The sequence below is a fragment of the Euprymna scolopes genome, chromosome 36, assembly GCF_053919585.1.
Source record: "Euprymna scolopes isolate OS-2025 chromosome 36, ASM5391958v1, whole genome shotgun sequence".
NCBI lineage: Eukaryota > Metazoa > Mollusca > Cephalopoda > Sepiida > Sepiolidae > Euprymna > Euprymna scolopes.
In genome coordinates, this window is record NC_136517.1 from 46,635,789 (window position 1) to 46,648,321 (window position 12,533).

Here is a 12,533-nt window from a genome sequence, read left to right on the forward strand (position 1 = left end):
AGATTTCATTCTACTGCTAATATTCTAATGATCATCTCTTGTGCATATGTACCGCACATTGGATAAGACAGGTAAAACTAAGCTGTTAGCACTAGATATCTCCAAAGTGTTCAACAAATGCTGACAAAGTCTGGCAAAGCCGACAAAGTCTTCTCAAGAAAATTAACTCATACAATGTTACTGGGAGAATGTTCAATGTAATCAGACCTTCTATTATATAAAGGGTAGTTGTCTACATATTTGTATGTTTATATCTCCAGCTTAAAGTAGACAAAATTTAAAATGAACCACTACAAAGTTGGTATTGTCTTGACCGGCATTGCTCTATATTTATAATATCTAAAACTTAGAAAAAATATTCATTCTGTGAGGGTTAACTAGGATGACTTTTGTCATGGGGTCGGTTTTTAAGCTATTTCCAGTCTCATCTATTATTATATAAAGGAGAGGTGAATAACTTACATTGTTATTATTTTCAATAGCAGAATGGACTGGACGGAAGTGAAAGAGGTGGAAAGAAGAAGAATAGAGAAAGATTGAGACAGATTGAGATTAGTAGATGGATAGAAGTTTTAATATAAAGATATTATACAACACTTTTAACCTCTGTTTTGTTTTTACAAGCCCTGGGCAACACCACATAGCCCTGCTTGTTTTTAAGTAAAAGAAAGATTCTGATCGATAGATGTACATCTAAACAACATCACATAAATGCGAGTGCGTGCCAGGGATTGATACTTCGACTAATATGTTTCCTGATTTTCAGCAACAAATTCCCCGATACTATACTGTCTGAGATCAGTGTAGTTATTTATCTCTCTTCCATGACAGGATGATATGACACAAGGTGAGATTTGAAAAGCTACCGCCCCAGAAGAAGTGCTCTCGCCTGCAAAATATGTCTGGGCAGTTCTGTTGGCATTCCGTGCTAAGGGTGGCTCAGACGATTACCAATAAATTGATCCCTCCTCAAAAGGAGAAAGTAAAGTCTGGGAAGGAGGACCTCATAGAACTGCACAAGACCCGAGACATACCTCAGTCAACAGGAAATAAGCCATCTCAACAACGGCATAGATTCTGTTGGCTTTCGTATCGGGGAGTGGGGAGAGACCCCTTGGCTGATGGTAAAGGTGAGATGGATGTACTTGCTGATGACACCATGCTCTATTCATGACAAGAGGACAAATTGAATGCCTGCTCATGCAAAACAATGACTGAATCATAGTAGAATGGGGCCAAAAATAGATGGTTACATTTAATGTAACAAAGGTGAAGCTCCTATTCATAAACAACTACAAGAAGCTTTCCCCACCATCGATTCTCATGGCCGATAGCCCTCTTCTCGAGAGTCCATTGTTACACAACTCTTTGGACGGACATTTGCAGGCTACATTAGCTGGAATAAGTACATAGATGATGTCGTCAAGGTCTGCTGCAAAGAGAGTAACTCTCTCTACTGGACTAGAAGACTTCTTACGTCTGTCAGTATCCTATATCTCTAATAAAGCCACCATTCGCCCATGCTTAGAGTATTGTTGCCACATCTTGGCTCGTGCACCAACTAATAGTTTCACACTCTTGAACAGAGTACTAAAAAAAAAAAAGAATTTCTAACCTAATTGTTTCCACACTGTCTACCAAATTCTAGTCCTTGTTGCATCACTGTACAGTAGCATCCCTGTACTTCCATGGAATGTGCTCTGATGAACTCACTGCAATTATACCCCTCCCCCAACATAATGACTCCTGATCAATCCAACTAGCTGCAAAATCTCACCCATCTCTTTAGAATTCCATAGATGCTGTGATATTTTCTGTTCTGATACCTTTTTTCCTCGGACAGCTTGCCTTTGGAATTCACTGTCTGTTCCCTGTTTCTCTGACCATACAAATATGCTTATATGTTTAAACATAACGTGAACAACCATATTACTGTTTAATTCCCAACCAAGGTTGTTCTCCTCCCCCAAAATCTGATTCCTATCACAGTAGCTCCTTACACTTTAGTGGCAATATGCCTTATTTCAAATGAAAAATGTGGAATCATTTTACTTTAAGTTTACACAGGAAACTGATGCCCCACTTTAAATTCTAAAATTTCTGCAAAATTTTTGAGAATTTCACATGTAGCACCTAAAAAAGTAGAATCTCATTTTTTATTATTTTTTAGGAACAGGATGATTTAGGGGAGGATGTTGATCTACAATAACACCCAAAATTAAGTGTCAAATGATTTCTAGAACATATAAAAGTGAATGAGTGCCAAGAACCGAGAACGTGTTGAACAATTAGAGAAAAAGTCATCTTAAAAAAAAAAAATAAATAAACAAGAAAAATAATTTAAAAACACTTGGAGAAAAGTTCGAAAATAATAAAATAAATTTAAAAACTTATTTTAAAAATAATTGGAGAAAAGTCATCTTCGAAAAAAAAGAATACTTTAAAAACAATTGGAGAAAAAGTCATTTTCGAAAAAACAAAAACTAAATAAATTTAAAAAATACTTTAAAAACAATTGGAGAAAAGTTATCTTCCAAAAAATAAAATGAATAAATTAAAAAATACTTTAAAAACAATTGGAGAAAAAATCATTTTCACAAAAATAAAATAAATAAATTAAAAAATACTTTAAAGACAATTGGAGAAAAAGTCATTTTCGAAAATAATAAAATAAATTTAAAAATTACTTAAAAAATAATTGGATTAAAAGTCGATTAAAAAAAAGATAAATTAAAAATAATTATTTTAAAAACAATTGGATAAAAAAATGATCTTTTCAAATAATAAAATAAATAAAAAAAGTACTTTAAAAATAATTAGATAAAAAGTCATCTTTGAAAAACAAAAATGAATTAAACAATTACTTTAAAAGCAATTGGAGAAAAAGTCATTATCAAAAAATAAATAAATAAAAAATTACTTAAAAAATAATTGGAGAAAAATCATTTTCGAAAAAATAAATTAAAAGAATACTATAAAAATTTAAACTTTTCACGTAATTGTTATTTTTTTCCATAAAATCTGAAAAAATTGATAAATTATAAAACAACAAATGATTAAAAATGGAATAAGTAATAAATGAAACATACTAAGGGTTCGTGTTAAAGAGGCCATTGGAATATCTCATCTAATTTGCCCAATTATTGCACAAATTTTGAATGGAATTAATTTTTATTGTTTCTGAATTTTATGAGATGAGAATTGATTATTCATATTATTTGAATTCTTTAGATTACTGTTCTCATTTTTACAACGTTTCGGCCTTCTTCAAACTCAGAAATCTTTCTGTTATACTCAGAAACCTACACAAAATTTCCAAGAAAGCCTTTTTTTAATCTACGGAGGTAGCGTGCTTTCTGTTCTGTCAGCCATGCCTGGGTAGAACCTGAAGTAATTTACAATTGTATTTTTGAGTGTCATCCGCATTGAGAAACTCCAGAAGGGTGGAACTTTACAACTGAATTTTACTGAATACTTTATCCACTATGCCATGTGTTCCATTTCAAATTCTGTGTAGATTTCCGAGTTTGACAGGAAGATTCTTGAGTTTGACAAGACACATTTGAACAAGGTCAGAGGTTGCATTGAATGAATCATGAAAATTACATTTAAGATGAGAACAGTAGTCCAAACAATCCAAATAATAGGATGTAATTTTTAGTCTTAAATCATATATTTTGTTTTGAAATGAAATTTTAATTAATTTTTTAGTAAAAGCTGCAGTATAGTTAACAGCAATGAAAAGGAAAAAAAATTTAAAAATGACTACATATACAAGAAATCCCCCAACACCCTTTTTATGAAAAAGCAAAAATAAAAAAAACCTGTATGATGTATGTACCCGTGACAGAAAATATTGCACACCAAAAATCATGTAAATTGATCAAGTAGTTTTATTTTTTATAAAGAAACTCATTTTTAAGCAAATTTGAGTTTTTTTCAATGCGTCTCCCTCCACATGTTAAGAATGGCTTTCTAAAATTTTGCAAAGTTTTAATCATTTGGAGTTATCTCTAGTGTATCTTCAAAATTGTTATACTATAATTGGAATGCCGTCAGGGCCAGTTGCTTTACTGGAATCAAGGTTCTTGATTAGCTTGGCGACCTCATGCACAGATATTTGTATGTTGCATAGCGTGTTGTCTGTTATAGGAGGAAATACAGGGAGTTGATGGCCTTTGTCGCATAGGGTAGAGTTAGCTGCAAAGTTCTTGGCAAATAATCTGGCCTTGTCTGATGCTGACGAGATGACCTCAGGTCCATTGATGATAGTTGGGATAGAACGCACGCTTCTGTTCAAGATCCTGTTTGCTATTTGCCAGAACTGGTGGGAACCGAGCTGCTGCTCAGCTACTTTGGATTTAACGGACTGAGCATATAGCTCTCTTGCATTTTTTATTACTCTTTTACAGTGGTTGCTGGCAATCCTGAAAGCAGCTTTAGTCTCAGTACATCTATTACGTTGGTAGCTATGGAAAAAGTGATTTCTGTGCGTGATGGAGCAGCACATTCAGGGGATAACCATGGCTGGCTGTTAGGTTTTTGTTGGCATTTTTTGGATGGTATGAATCGGTCTATGCCTACAATTAACCATTCGGTCAGGTCTGATACTATAGAGGACACATCCTTTTTAAACATGGAATTCAGAAGTAGGTCAGATATGAATGTACGGAAGCTATCCCAGTCAGCCATAGAGCATCGATATACAGTACGGTGGAGAGGTACATCTGAAGACTTATTACATTTCATTTTTATCTTAACTGCTACAACAGAGTGGTCGGAGGATCCCAGAGGAGATAGAATGGAACATGAACATAGCTCAAGGCAAGTTGTGAGGAAAAGGTCTAGAAGGCTTGCATACTGACTGGTAGTATCGGGCACACGGGTGGGTTCGTGAACAGTCTGAGTGAGGTCATAGGCAGTGGCAAAATCATGACATAACCTCCCCTTGTCATCGGTTTTATTTGAGTGGGTCAGCCATTTCACATTATGGACATTGAACTCACCACAAATGTGAATGTTAGCTGAAGGATGAGCAGACAAGGATGTGGTCAATTTTCTCAGATATGCTCTTAAAGATAGTAACCCCACTGTTGTGGGGGCGATAGAGGGCAAATATAAATGCAGTGGTGTAAGCTAATGCAACCCGGAAGCACATATAAGGTAAATTAAGGTCTTCTCTGGAGATATCCCTACTACATGGAGAGCCATCTTTGATGTAGGCATATATTCCATGTCCATGGCGATTTTGGGGGTCAGATTTAGATGTTAAGTTAGAGTATCCTTTAATTATGAATTCGTCTAGGGAAGTGGTTGGCCCTATGTCAGTTTCACTTAGAAAGAATATGTCCGGTTTCGTCTCCTGTAATTGTGTTTCCACCTCTGGAAGGTTGGAACATAGACCCCTGATGTTGGAGAAGGAGACCTGGTAGTAGGGGTATACGTTGGAGGATGGGGTTCTAGCTTTATTCGTGTTTTTTTTTTAGATTTGTCATGATGAGGTTTTGGGTAGAGCAGGTCGGTAGACTTGGTTGGAGCAGGACAGAGAGGGAAAGTAAGAGAGAAAAAGACAAGAAAATATATTTTGTTTTTGTAGCACATGATAAGGTATATATATATATATATATATATATATATATATATATATATATATATATATATATATATATATATATATATATACACTGTCTTCTGCTAACTTCCAGTCACCTGTTATTCTGATTCACTCCCTCTTTTTTTTTTTTTTAATTTATTCACTTCCATTGAAACTTTTAAAAAAAATTTAAGTGTTGAAAGTTTATTTTTTGTGCCTAAAAGTTTTTAAAAATCTGATTTGAGCAAAATAGTTTATATAATGCAATGGCCCCTATAACCACAATTGAACCCACAAAGGGAATTAAAATCAAAGTTAAAAAAAAACACAAGAAAAACAAAACAAAAAAAATCAAACAAGCAACAAACAAAAATACTCCTATAATAATTGCAGAGTTAGACACAAAGTCGTTTTTTAAAGTGGAGGTAAATTCAGTTCCACCGAAAAAGGGACAATCTAGATTGCAACACAAATAAAAATTGCCTCAATCTAGAAGGATTTCTCTTTCACTATAGCCATAAACAGACAAGATGAAGTGTAGTGTAATATAATGGTCTTACTCTTTTGCTCATAAATTGGGGAATTATTTCAATTTTAAGATCCATTTAGTATTATGCATGTAAACTTGAGAACAGCATCCTTGAAATGTGTCAATATTATCTACATAAGCGAAATCACACAGCATCAGGTCAAATTCGATCGCCATCTTGTTTTGATTTCGTTTATTCAAATAATGGTTGACACATTTCTATCATGCTTTTCTCAAATTCATATGTGTGATGCTAAGTCGCTTTTAAATTCAAATGATTCTTCATTTAATAAGATTGAAGAAAAGCAGTATAAAACCATTTTTAATACAGAAATTTTCTCACATTCTATTATAACCGTTACCTTTAACGTTTGCCAAAATATATATAAAAACATAATTTCCTAACTAAAATGCCAAAATTATCTCCCAAGATATTTAAATTAACATCGGACAGAAGAGTATGAGGCGCTCCACACTATTGGGATGAAATTTCAGAAATCGTAAAACTGAATTTCACATGAAAACAATGGTATCTACGTATTCCTCATATTTTTAAGATGATTATATCCAAAAAAACGGACGAAAATCGATACGGTAGAAAATTATTTATTAAAGAAAATAAAAAAATAGAATTTGATGAAAACGATCGCAAGCTGCAGGAGAGTTCAAAATGGAGGTAATTTTCCGTTTCGATTTAAACAAGATGGCAGCAATTTTTCACCTGCTCCCACGATTGAAGTTGTTTTGTTTTTAATAATTCAGTAATATTCAGGTAATTCCAACTACACAATTTGGAAGCTACGATTATAACTTATTAGAATTGTCAAAAAAATCAGTTGATACCATTGTTTTTATCTGAAAACTCCATTTATCGACTACAAAATCTCATCCCAATAGTGTAGAAGCGCCTGTTTAAATAACTAACACAATTACACAACTTTATATTATTATTATTATTATTATTATTATTATTATTATTATTATTTTAAAATATACTTTCTTGTAAAATTGAAAAAAATATTTTTTTAATTTAAGGTGTACTACCCTATAATAGAGAAATTCGAAATTTTTAATATTAAATTTTCAGACAAACAAATAGTCTCCACTTAATAATCATGTTATAATCTATCTATATATCTATAAAAGTGAACGTGTCTGTGTGTCTATCTGTCTGTGTACATTTCCCTACGCAATAACTCTGTCAATTTTTTAGTCTACAGACTCGAAATTTGATATACAGGGTACTGAGATTTGGGAAAATCTATGTGATCGGTTTTCGGCCAGAAATTTGCCTGTTAAGGGGTCAAAGGTCAACGATTTAACCTTTGAGAACTCTACCAAACTCCTCCGACAATTTTTGGTCTAAACACTTAAAATTTTAGATATAGATTCCTTGGACATGGATCTAACTTAATAACTTGATTTGAGCCCAAAATAATAAATGTTAAGGGGTCATAAAAGGGGCCAAATTAAAAAAAAATTGACCTTTTTTTTTTTTTTTTTTCTCAGCATACACCTCCAAACACCCGGGCAACGCCGGGCACCCATGCTAGTATATGCTAGTATATCTATAAAAGTGAACGTTTGTGTGTGTGTGTGTGTGTGTGTGTGTGTGTGTGTGTGTGTGTGTGAGTACATTTTCCTACACAACAACTCTGTAAATTTTTAGTCTACAGACTCGAAATTTGATATACAGAGTACTGAAATTTGGGAAAATCTTTGTAATCCGTTTTCGGCCAGAAATTTGGCTGTTAAGGGGGCAAAGTTCAACGATTTAACCTTTGAGAACTCTACCAAACTCCTCTGCCAATTTTTGGTCTAAACACTTGAAATTTTATATATAGGTTATTTGGGCATGGATCTTACTTAACAACTTGATTTGAGCCCCAAACAATAAATGTTAAGGGGTCATAATAGGTGTCAAAGTTAAAAAAATTGAGCACTTTTCTTTTTTTTTTGATCAACATATACCTCCAAACACGCGGCCAACGCCGGGCTAAAATGCTAGTAATGAATATACCAAAAAATTACGAAAAAAAATAAGGTAAAGAAAAAAATTTTTGACGAAAATTAGCGAAAATAAAATGTTTGACTAAACAAAAACACCGAAGAGTTCCAAAGGGAGGTAAATAGCGTGTAACTATTGCCATTTCTTTAAAACTTTAAAACGTTGCCCCCGGGTGTTTGGAAGTGCATATTGAGCAAAAAAAAAAAAAAAAAGAAAAATAAATAAATAAATAAGCGGTCAATTTTTTAAACCTGGAATATATATATATATATATATATATATATATATATATATATATATATATATATAGTCTTTGAAGTTTTTAACCTTTAAAACTATACAAAAATTATTTTTTATCATTCGTTAGAAAACCATCTAGTCAGTAAGTCATTTAATCACCTGCAATCACGGCATCAACTCGCTCTCGAATTTACTATTACACTAATAATTTATTTTTCAAGGGATCATCAGTTGTTTACCATGAAACACTCTTCGGGGATTTAATATATATATATATTCAGTCATAATTAAATGGCATCTAGAAAGGTGAGCACCAACTGTCAAAGCTGTAACACCCACTGACAAATCATTAACCGACTTGTCACATCTGGCCCAATACTACTCTGATTACTATATTTCAAAAGAAACTATTACATGTACTAGCACAAATATCTGTCTACGATGAGTGGTAGATTATAGTAGAACATTAAATAAAATTACATATTTCACGTGTCTTTTTCCAGGCTTTTCTAAATATCCTTCTTTGTATGTGGTGATGTGACACGATGAGACATCTTTCTGGTGTGATATTAGTCAGTTAAATTACTTAAATTAATTGAACAAACAATGTATTGAAAGAAAAGTGGAAGGTCAATGCACTTTGGAGAGAGAGAGAGAGAGAGAGAGAGAGAGAGAGAGAGAGAGAGAGAGAGAGAGAGAGAGAGAGACCAATGACTGATTTAAGACAAGAAAAGAAAAAAAAGGATCTTTCAATGAAAATTTCACTACACAAAATTATGCTGATTCATAAAAATTGGAGCCAATCTAGACTTTTTTTCTAAACATTTATTCACGCTAAAGAAGTATACCATATATATGCCAACTGCATTCACCCTAGAAGGGTTGAACCAGATTCCTCCCAAAGGAGGAAATTTCATGGGAATATAAAGTTCACAAGTTCACAATATAAAGTCCCCAGTCACATGTATATCCTCATTAATGGTGATGCTAGCTGTCAACTAAACTCCAACCCCTGTCCCATCGCTGTAACGTTGCATCTCTGTGCCTGTTTTACAAGTATTTTAATGGAATGTACTCTGATGAACTTGTTGACGTAATATCCCCGACAAACCCACTTGGCAACAAAATCACACCCCTTTATTGGTGGGGTCTCTAAATGCCAGAAGAATTTCTACTCTAATAGTTTCTTTCCTCGAAAAGCTAAACTTTGGAATTCCCTTCCTGCTACCTGCTTCCCTGACTGTATTAATATGCAGAAGTTTAAATGTAATGTAAACCAACATGTTTATCTTTTCTAGGCATCGTCCCAAATAGTAGCGCCTTACGTCCAAGTGGCCATATGCTTTGTTAGGGGTGAACGTGAGTAAAAAAAAAAAAAAACAAGAAAATTTTTTAAGCAATTTTAAAAATCAGTTTAATTTTGTTTAGTTTGTTGATATTATTGGCGCACAGGGTGAAGCAGGTTCTAGTGTGATAGCAAGAGGTAGAAGTGAAGGGAGTTTAAGGAAGTACTGTCATTACTAACCAGCAGAGTATTACCATTGTCGACCAAGGAAAGAGTCTATGAGACATGTAAGCAGGAAGTGAAACCTGATCAGTAAGAGTTGAAGACATGCGTTGCATGGAGAAAAATGATATAACAATGATACAATGGATATGCAATGTGAGTGTTAAAGACAGGCTGATCGCAGAGGAAGGTTAAATCTGGAGAGTATAGGGAGGGGCATACGGAAGAGGAGTCTTTGATGGCAAGGATGAATGAATGAGAGTTCTTGGGTTAGTAAATGTAGAACAGTATAGGTAGCAAGTTCAGAGTACAGGGGAAGGCCATCGCAAACATAGGAAGACATGGTAAAAAGTAGACCTGAGAGAAAAAGGGATAATTAAAGCTCTGACTAGAGATAGGTTAGTTTGAATGCTCCTTTTTTAAAGCCGTCCAATACATACCAACATGTAAAATGGATGTTAAACAGATGATGATGATGATGATGATGATGATTTGGCTCCCATTAGAGGGTCTTGAAAAGCTTCACATTTTCTCCAATTTTGAGAAGAATGAACATGGTTTTCTGTAAAGCCCACCTTGGAGCATCTTAAAGGGATCCAAAATTTGCTCCAATGGATTAAAACAGAAAATTAAAATATTTTCAATAAAATGAGGGGATGGAGTATGCTCTCTCAGTCAACAAAGAAATCAACTAAAGCCAGAATCAGGTTAATAAGAACTTTCTCGATGTTTTCTAAACTTACTGTTTTACATTTTTTAAACCAGAAAAAGAAAGAAGATCTCTCAATGGAAGTGGGACTTAAGTGGGAGAAATTTAAAACAGAGGTGGAGTTTGGGAGTAGATGGTATCCTTTCACTTTGGTCCTAGCCTAAAATTGAAAGAAGAAATTTGATCCTAGCTTGAAATTGAAATTGAAAAGGAAGGGCTGGCCTGATATCGCTTTGATTGACCTAATTCAAATGAAAATATTCGGTACTTATGCAGAATGTAGACCCTGTTATCACCAGCATATTGTGAGAAGGCTACGTTAACTACCAGAATGTGCTAAAAAAAATTATTTATTTATTCATTATCTTTTTTTTTTGCATAAACTCTGACCAATTTTTATGGTACCAAATGACAACTTTCTTTTTTCTCTCTCTCTTTTTTTTTTTTCTTTTTTTTTTTTTTTTACCGAAAACGGTGGTCAATGTTTAAAATGCTATAGTAATTTCAATGAAAAAAAGAAAAAAAAAAAAAAGAAAAAAGATAGTTGTGCAGTTTCCGAACCGTGCCGAAACAATAATGTTAATTATTATATATGTAATTATTAGCCATTCTTAACATGGAAATGGAAGAGCTTTTTAATTATTTTGTACTTTTACCTAACAGTTTAATAAATAAAAGATACTCTTTGCCAATTGTTGGCTGCTGCGATTTCATTGGCTAAGTGTTTCCACATTTTACAGTGCCTACATAACCTGCTTAGAATATACCGACAATAGCATGATCCGTATTTTGTATAAGTACCGATATTGTTATTTTTGGTTATTACTAACTAATTCCACCTTAGCAAAATAGTTAACTTTTAAAATCAAAATGTCTACCCATGTGGTGGTATATATGACATAGCTCTTTATTTTTAACTATCAGCACCCATGTCCTGATGTTGGCCAGGAATCTGAGGAACCCAAGAGTATTATTAATTTGAAATTTATAATCAATATGTTTGCAAAACAGAACGAATGATGGAAAATGTCTGGAAGCATGGAAGTGTAAAAATATTCACTATCAGTAAAGTGGGTGGCAGAGCGAGTAGAAAATAATGAGAGAGTCAAAATTACTCCGCCTTTCTTTTTTTATGACTAAAAATATTAAATATTGATTAGGATTAAATTGTTAAAGTGAAGCAATGAATTTAAAGTAGAATAAAATAATTGACTAAAATCAGATATTTTGCATACAATGCTTATCATTATTACTATTGTTTAATCTTTACATATTAAACCATGTATGGAGTACTGTCATTTGGACGGGTAAAGCTCTGTCCCATTTGATGATTCCTGACAAAATGCAGAAGCATATTTGTAATTTGATTGGCTCCAGCCTTTCTTCTTCACTACAACCTCTCTCTCACAGATGTGATGTTGCTAGTCTCAGCCTTTTTTTATAAATACTATTATAAAATTATGTGTTTTTCAGAATTGTCTGATCTATTCTTTGCTTCCTTTGCTCCAGCTCGTTTGATTCGTTGGTCTAGTGGTCTCCATCAATTCGCTGTTTTGATACCTCATTGTAATACAGCTTCTTATTCCTGTAGTTTATTTTCAGGAACTGCAAGGTTGTGGAACTCTCTTCTTGCTGACTGTTTTCCTCCTGCTTATAGCCCTGGAGTAAGATCAATAGGCACCTCTTGCCTTTATAATAATCATATTTCATTTTTGCTAGCTCCTTACATCAAATGACTTCACGCCTTGTCTTGAGCAATTTCCATAAATTAAAGATAGTTCTGTCAGAGGTAGAGTAGACTTCACGTCTCTACTTTTATATATAAGACTAGCAGGGCTACCCGGCGTTGTCCTCTGGCATAGACAACAAAACAGAAGAGTTAAAAAAAAAGTGTGTCTGCAATATCTTTAATTTAAAACGTCTCTCTCTCTCTCTCTCTCTCTCTCT

The 12,533-nt window shown here is 33.6% G+C and overlaps 1 protein-coding gene across 3 annotated transcripts in view; it reads right to left on the bottom strand.

The window, feature by feature from the left end:
- LOC145260449 (sodium channel protein para-like) overlaps positions 1 to 12,533 on the bottom strand; it is a 645,789-nt gene that overhangs the window by 181,710 nt on the left and 451,546 nt on the right. The gene's annotated exons all lie outside the window — the stretch shown is intronic.